Raw genomic sequence first — 9,190 nt, forward strand, 5'->3', positions numbered from 1 at the left:
TGCACACAATATTAACAATTTTATCTTTTGCGTTATTGAATGCATCACACACAGTGCATAGAAGAAACTGTGTGGCAAAGGTTGTCCATAACACACAGTTTTTATGTGGTAAACGTTTGTGCAAGGTGGCCTAATGCAAACAATTTTGAAGAGAATGTCGTGTGTGATTGTTCATCGATCCAACACGGTTTATTCCCAGAAACTGTGTGCATTGCTTTAGGTCATCGCCCATTGTATTTTATCAATAACCGTTTGCAATAGAAAAAATCAATTAGCAGGCTAATTGTCGTATTATTAATAATCCATTTATTAATCTAATTGACATTCATATTAAACACATGATATATTTCATTCCCATATTAAGGAAACATGATTTCATAATTGAAATACATTAGGGTACAACTTGATATAGCTTCAGCACTCAGCTACCCCATTACACAATTGCACCAGCACCAAGTTTCACATGCAACATCTAGAACCTTTTGAAATTAGCATCATAGACGATACATAGACTGATGCATCTCATTGGGAAGACTGCTGAAGCGGAAGGCGAATATTGAGCCTTCATTGATATTGAAGGTCTTTGCAGCTTTAGGCCAGTGCCTTTGGATGATTTACCGTCCATCCTTCGTCCTCTTCAGGAACACTTCAATATTGAACCGTGGGTGTTGTATGAATACCTTCCTCGCCTCCTGACCATACAGGTTTTTTGAGAGGTAATCATTAGTTAACTGCTTTGGAAAGGCCTAAAAACAAGGATGTACATAAATATCTTCTCTATATTGGAAATGGGGCAAAGGAATAAAAAAGACAAGGTATAATAGTTAGTACCATCCTGTAGTGAACCAATGTCTTCTTCATTGTGCAGACAAAGATCTTGTTGGTTTTTGTCGCTAATTATTTCTTTATCCTAACGATCTTTCTGAGTTTCTTGACTTGACTGATATTCATGGATAACTCATTTCCCCATATGCAAAAAGGGTCGAACAGTGGGTCAAAATCTCTGACAGCAGGACCTACATGTGCAGGACCAAATTGTTTAAAACCTAAATATTAAAATGGTTCCTGCAGTTGCATAATAATGTGCTATTAGACAATGGACCATGCATGTGTTAACCTCGATTGTAAACCTCTGTGCTTCCCATTGCTTCCCTGCAACATATATAAGGTAGTTAGTGATCAGGTTAAGTGAGGGTTCGCATGCTATTAGTAAAATACGTTGATGAAAAATAAGCACATTGAAGATTCATTAGATTAATTCAAGCTACATGGAAAACCCATTTCTCCAAACCAAGCATGTTTAAGAACTAGGAAATATAGCAATTGTATTTGTTTCCCGTGTATTAAGTGCAGCCAAATTCGATTATTCCTCACATGGACAATAATACAAAATTCTACCCACGACAATTGGACATTGCGTTGCAGAATTGAACCAAGCAGTTAACTAAACACCACAAGAAATGAACCAAACATTAACTGAGCACCACATTGCACAATATAACATACTCCTCATAGAAGATCAGACAGTTAACCAAACCAAGCATGTTTAACAACTTGGAAATATAGCAATTGTATCTGTTTCTCATGTATTTAGTACAACCAAATTTGATTTATTTCTCATCTGGTATATAATAACAGAATGCACCCACAACAATTGAACATCTCATTGCAGAATGGAACCAAATAGTTAACTAAACACCACAACAAATGAACCAAACATTAACTATGCACCACATTGCACAATGTATAACATACTAGAAGATCAAATTGTTAACCAAACCAAGCATGCTTGACAACTTGGAAATATAGCAATTGATTTGTTTCTCGTGTATTTTGTAAAGAAAAATTCGATTTATTTCTCACATGGAAGACAATAAAAATTGCACCCTGAAGAATTGAACATCACATTTGCAAAATTGAACCAAATAGTTAACTGAACATGACAACTAATTAACCAAACAGTTAATAAGTGAGCACCACATTGCACGACATATAGAACATATACACTAGAGCAACGGATTGCATGGTAAAAGTAGATAGAACAATTCATTAGAATTTGTTAAGGAAAGGCAGTAGCTAGCAAACTGAACATGGGTCCTTATAGTGAGCTAATAAGACAAGCTACTCCTCATTGTCGGAGATATCGATGACGATTGGCTCCTTGGACATGGAAGAGGGCGAGGCCTCCGCCTTGTGGGTTCCCTCTTTGTAGTGTTGAGTTGCCTGAGCCGCTCTGGCCACCAACCTTCTGGCTCTCAAGTTGAGGTAAGCACATGCACGTTGAGAAAACACCTCGTAGTCTTTGTTGAAGGCACCGAGGGTGGCATCGAGGAAATGCCACGAACTGTCATTTAAAGCATCCAACCGCGTCGTGGCGTCGGTGCGTGAGGCATCGGCAGTGGTCTCGATGATGAGGTGCTCCTCCAAGATCTGGGGGTCGGCACGAATGGCAGCCAACGCGACCTCATCCGCGCGTGCGGTCGTGATTTGCTTCTCTGCTTCCAAATTCTCCTTGAGCTCCTGGCTATACTGCGTGCACCATGGCTTAGGGCGGCGCTTATTTGGTGGAGGGGTCGGTGATTTGGGTGGAAGGTGTCGCACCGACTGTCGGGGCATGTGGGATGTGGAAGGAGGAGGAGGATGGGAGTCTGGTGTGGATTACCTGCCTGGATAGATGAGACCGAGCAGCATGAAGGAGGGTTGCCAGCGAGGGGGCGGCGCTGCAAGCAAGGAGTGAAGGTTTCAACTTGGAAAGGAAGGCGGAAACAGGAGAAATGTGGCTTTTGGTAGGGGGAGGGCGGGGAGGTAGATATTTCTGCGGAAGCCGAAAATTTTGAATCGGTTCAGGGAAAAAACTGGCGCGTAGTGTCATCAGACATGGTCCCTTATTCAGAACTATGTATGATATGTGAACATCACAAATGATTCAAATAGCTTAACCCGTGTGTGATGAGTTTAAACATCAAATTTTTTGGTTCCAATTTCCCTAGTTACAGTGGTCATCCACATCATTGCATAATTTGGGTACACAAAGGAGACTACAACACACCCACATTTCTTAATCGAGCAAATTCAGTAATTAAACAGAGCTAGCTGGCCTAAACATCACACTAACAAATTAAAGACTGGCGCTCTTAATTAAACAAAACAAAGAGTACTACTACGGCTGGTGCTTGCCGATCTCTGTCGCCTCCTCCATGTCCAGCTTGCGCCCGACGGTCTCCTGGGGAAGGGGCTCCATGGCATCCATCGCACCATACTCGGCAAGCATCTTGCCATCTGTGTCTGCCATCTCTTTGGAAAAGGCCACCACGAGCTGGGCGTGGGCAGCCGCGACCTGGGCTTGGACGGGCTCCGTTGTCGCAAGGTATGCAGCGGAGGAACGGACGGCTGCTCGAACACTCTCGGCGATTGCCAACTCTTCTACCGTGGATTGCCGAAAGTTGTCGAAGAAGCTTCATTCGATTTTTGCAGCGACCGCCATGAGCTGGGCGTGGGCGGCCTCGACATGGTCGTGGGCGGCCTTCATCAGTGCTAAGGCCGCCGATGTGGAACAGATAGTTGTTGTGCCGCCCTCGCCAGTTGCTATCCCCGAGGTAGATGTTGCTGCCGCCACCTGAGAAGCAACAGCGGCCGTTTGGCTGCCTTGGCCGCCCGGTCGCAGATTGTGGCTGCGCTCATGCACCTTGTTAGCACGCAAATGGCGGCTACGGCTGCGCTCTCGCCAGAGTGGGCCGCCGAAGTTGCCCTCACGACGCGGTCCCCATCTTTCACCTACGACGACTGAATAGTGAAATGATATTTGGGTAGCGAGCTAGTGTGCTTGAGACGCCAGCTATGGACTGTAGCCGATGCACCTTTTCGCATAAGCCATAGGTGTACTATACATCGACAATGCTCCAGGATATTTTGTACCGCATCTCACACAGTTGGTGATAATAAACTGTGTGTGATCTACTAGATTTTTCGTCTTGATTTGAATTACATAATGGGGTCACAGCTGTAAAGGATGGTGTTTGAATTGCTATAATTTCTATCTGAAGTGAACATGCAACTGTAGGTGTGTCGTCAAAAAAATTGGAATTATTCAGGTTTCGTTTGGACATTTTTATACAGTAACTTGGTTTTCTAGGCATTTCAAGTGCATAATTCAAAATTAAACCACATGCACATGCTCCGATGAACCAAAATGGGTTGTAAGATGATATATGTGCCCAATGGTTGATGCTTACGTCCCATTCAAGAAATGGGGATGAATTTCAAACACCACAACACCGTGGCTCTCCGGCAAATGTTGAGGTGGTTGCTTTTGTAATTCTAGTAAATACAAAACTCGTCTGAAATTCATGAACCTTGGCATGCTATCATGGAACGGCATCAAGATGCTGGGGTAAAAAAATGTTGTCCCATTCTGGGCAGGTTATGGTATAAGCTTCTCGCAAACCAGAGCTTCTCTCACAACAAGCATGATGGTTTCAGTAGGGAACGTGCCACCTTGGAGGACGAAACGATATCTGTTGCCTCTTCTTACTTTCAAATTTTTTCTCGTGTCAACATAGAGTAACAGGAGTGTTGTGCAATTTTTGGGATTTTTCGGGGTTCGCGTGGACATACATTAACTGAGTTTTCTATGCATTCATGTGCATAATTCAAATTTGAACTACATGCACATGCTCCAGTGCATATAAACGGGTTGAAAAATCAAATGTGTGTCCTTGGTTGCAACCTTACATCCCATGCAAAGAAATGGGAATGAATATCAAACACCTTTGCCACCGGCCTTCGGCCGCTAACATTGAGATACATGGCTTGAAAATTCTAGTAACTCGAAAACTCGTCTGAAATTCATGAAACTTGACATGCTATCATGGAACGGCAGCAACATGCAGTGGTAAAAATAATGTCCCATTTGGGGCAGGTTGGGGTATAAGCTTCTCATAAACCAGAGCTTCTCGCAACAAGCCTCATGGTTATGATAGGGAATGTTTCACCTTTTTGGACGAAGCGATATCCGTTGCCTCTTCTTGATTTAAATTTTATCTCTAGTGTCAACATAGAACAACAGGAGCGTTGTGTTAAATTTTGGAATTTTTCGGGGTTCATTTGGACATTTTTATGCATTAATTGAGTTTTCAATGCATTTATGTGCATAATTCAAAATTAAACTACATGCATATGCTCTAATGCATATAAATTGGTTGAAAATTCAAATATGTCTCCTTAGTTGCATGCTTAGGTCCCATGCAAGAAGTGGGAATGAATGTCAAACACCCTGCCACCGTCACTCGGCCACAAACATTGATATACCTGACTTTTAAATTCTAATAAATCTAAAACTCGACTGAAATTCATGAAACATGGCATGCTATCATGGATCGGCATCAACATGCCGTCGTAAATTTTTTGTCCCATTTGGGGCAGGTTTGGGTATAAGCTTCTCACAAACCAAAGTTTCTCATAACAAGTCTGATGGTTTCGGTAAGGAATGTTTCACCTTTCTGGACGAAACGATAGTCGTTGCCTCTTCTTGATTTCAATTTTTTTCTCTAGTGTCAACATAGAACAACCAGAGTGTTGTGTTAAATTTTGGAATTTTACGGGGTTCGTTAGGACATTCTTATGCATTAATCAAGTTTTCAATGCATTTATGTGCATAATTCAAATTTGAACTACATGCACATGCTCTAATGCATATAAACTGGTTGAAAATTCAAATTTGTGTCCTTGGTTGCATGCTTAGGTCCAATGCAAGAAATGGGAATGAATGTCAAACACCCTGCCACTGTCGCTCGGCCATAAACACTGAGATACCTGGTTTTTCAATTCTAGTAAATCCAAAACTCATCTGAAATTCATGAAACCTGGCATGCTATCATGGAATGGCATCCGACATGTCGTGGTAATTTTTTTTGTCCCATTTGGGGCAGGTTTGGATATAAGCTTCTCACAAACCAGAGCTTCTCACAACAAGCCTGATGGTTTCGGAAGGAAACGTGCCACCTTTGGGGACGAAACGATACCCATTGTCTGTTATTGCTTTCAAAAAAATTCCAGTGTCAATATAGAACAACAAGAGTGTTGTGTTAAATTTTGGAATTTTTCGGGGTTCGTTTGGACATTTTTATACATTAACTGGGTTTTCTAGGCATTTTATGTGCATAATTCAAATTTGAACTACATGCACATGCTCCAGTGCATATAAATTGGTTGAAGAATCAAATCTGTGTCCTTGGGTGCATGCTTAGGTCCCATGCAAGAAATGGGAATGAATTTCAAACACCAGGGCACTATTGATTGTCGGCAAAACATTGAGATACTTTGTTTTTAAATTCTAGTAAATCCAAAACTCGTCTGAAATTCATGAAACTTGGCATGCTATCATGGAATGGCACCCGACATGCTGTGGTAATTTTCATGTCCATTTGGAGAGAAGGCGCGCTCAAATAACAGTCAAAAAAGGCATTTTGAAACAACTAGCTGCCACTCTAACATCGCAAACGTTTTGGATAGAACACCCGTATGTACACTGATAGCTTCCCTAGTAAGCCAAGGGAAAATGTGCCGAGCAGGATTTGTGCAGCTCTTTATCGCAAACGTTTTAGATACAACACCTGTATGCAAAGTGAGAGCTATTGTCTTCCGTAGTAAGCCAAGGGAAAATTCTTTGCGCAGGATTTGTGCATCTCTTCAACACAAACGGTTCAGATTGAATAAGGTGTGCAAAGCAAGACTTTGGCGCTAAGTTAAGTGAAAATTTGGCAAGAGGGATTTCTACCTCCCTTCAATGCAAACAGTTTTTTCGGATAACCCGTGTGCAACCACGTACAGACAATTTGGTAATTAAGATCTACATCTGTCATACTGGGTATATTGCCATTTGTCAAACTAGAAAGATTAACACTTGTTGATCTAGTAACATTGCCATTTGTCAATCCTTGTAACACTACGATTTGTCAGAATATGCAGCTAAAATCACTAGCACTATCTAATTTTTGCAACTAAAATTCAGTAATTAAGCATAGAGTTTACTCATAGATTAAGCAGTCGTGCTTAATTTATACAGAAAGTTCAACTCAATAGCTGAACCGACCAAACTTTTCCCCAATTGTTGTGACCACATGCTGAAATAGCTAGTTCAACTATATATACTAGCTAATTTTAAGTACGTTGTACAGTTCCACCACATCTATAGTCAGATGAACTGAACAAAATTGCCCCTAAATACTACTACTACGGAGGGGCTTTGTACTACTTCCGGTAGCGTCTCCTCCGTCGAGCGCGCTCAATAAGAGGAAGAGGAGGAGGAGCCTACCGACGAGCTAGACCACTGCAATACGGTGCCTGCCACTGCTGCACCTTCAGCGACGCTCGCCTTGAACGCCCTCTACCGCTCCAGAAGACCCCTCTCGAAGCGTCCGGACTGCTCGTAGATCTCCAGATTCCTCACCTCTGCGTCGACGTGTGCCGCGGCCACGGCGGCGGTAAGGCTCTTTGCATGCTCGACGAGGCGCTCCTCCTCCTCTTTTAGGAACTCCAAGTAACGTGCGGGCCTCCATCTCCGCCTCCCTCCTTCAGGCGGTGGTGGCAGAGCGGGTGATGATCTCGGCAGTCGATGGTGGGTGGCGGCCACAGCGACCGACGATGGGGTGGCGTCCACAACCACCACCTCCCGCCTTCGGGCCGTGGTGGCAGAGCGGGTGATGTCCACGGTGGCCAACAGTGGGGTGGCGGCCACGATGGCCAGCTCCCGCCTTCAGGCCGTGGTGGCGGAGCGGGTGATGGCCCTGGCTTTCGATGGAGCTGTGGCGGCAACGGTGGCCGGCAACAGCTGCCGACGGGCATCGGTGGCCGAGCGTGTGGTGGGTCTTCCGCGCACACCCAACAGGGACGCCACGCGCACTACACTACACCGGGGACTGCATTGCCGCCATGGTGTAGCCTCCTAGCTAGAGCTATGCTCTGATGACAGCGGAGTGGCTCAGCCATGACGACGGTCTGGTGCCATTGCTGATTGAGGGAGAAGTGGATGAGATAAGCTACGTGGAGGGAGGGGAAAATGCGATTCGGGACTCGCCGGCCAAGAGGGTTTATATGGTAGGCTGGTAAGCATTGGGATTTTGGGGGATTTCACCGAGTCAGGCGGGAAGCTTGCACGGCAACCTGCATGGTTGCACGGGAACGGGCTCGCCACCGTTTGGCCAAAAGAACTCCCCTGCGCGCTGCTCAAGCCTGCGCTCGAACCGTCTGCGGCAGAGGGGTGACAAGACGTGCGAGAGGAGGACGAAAGGACACACACACACACACATACATCTACTTAAAAACGGTTGCTATTTAATTACCTACTACCCTCGTCCTGGTTTATAAGTAGGATTTAAATAATAAAATACGAATGCATGTCGCCAAAGATTATATCATTGGATTCGTATTTGAACGTAGTTTCCAGTTATATGATTTTTGTAACATGATTTAACATTTTGTTGGTTAAATTTGAGGTTATATACCAGCAAGTGTTTGCCCACAACACACACGGCTTATTCCATCACAAACAGCTAGGATGGATCAACTGTATGCCACGTATCGCACACGCAACTCTAATCTGAATCGTGCTTGATGTCTCCGACCTCACTCGCACAGTTCGTCTTTTTTGCCACGTATCACTGTGCCGGCCTCTGCTCGTGTCCCTCGGCAACCTCTGCTCGCTGTTAGGCATTGCAGCGTGCTATGCTCGCATCCGTCGACGTGCTTGGGTTGTGGACAATTTTTCCTTGTGTGTTCAACTGCTCGGTTGAGGCGACTGCAGAGCGCTCTGCTCGCGTCCCTCTGCACGCGCTCTGCCAGCGGTTGGGCCAGCGCACGATCACGTTGGGGGCCCCATATGCATGTGGTTGCACCGCGCGCATTCCCACGCGATGCAGTTACATGCGGCATGATGGAGTTACACGCTGCGAATTACAATTGCCATCAGGGCGTGCCAATCGATATTATAGGTCGTCCGGCTTCCCCTTTAATTCCCGCGGCCATTATAACCTTAGTCTCTACAACCTTTCGATCGCGCCCCACAACACAACAAGCACACCCACGACAACACATAGAGAGGGGATGTCTAGCGGCACTCCAGTGGACTTTGGTGAGCATAAAGTGGAGACCCACGCAAGGGAGACAGATCTCTCGGTGGTGTACACCATCGACC

This window comes from Triticum aestivum, chromosome 4B (genome assembly GCF_018294505.1).
Source record: "Triticum aestivum cultivar Chinese Spring chromosome 4B, IWGSC CS RefSeq v2.1, whole genome shotgun sequence".
NCBI classification, from domain to species: domain Eukaryota; kingdom Viridiplantae; phylum Streptophyta; class Magnoliopsida; order Poales; family Poaceae; genus Triticum; species Triticum aestivum.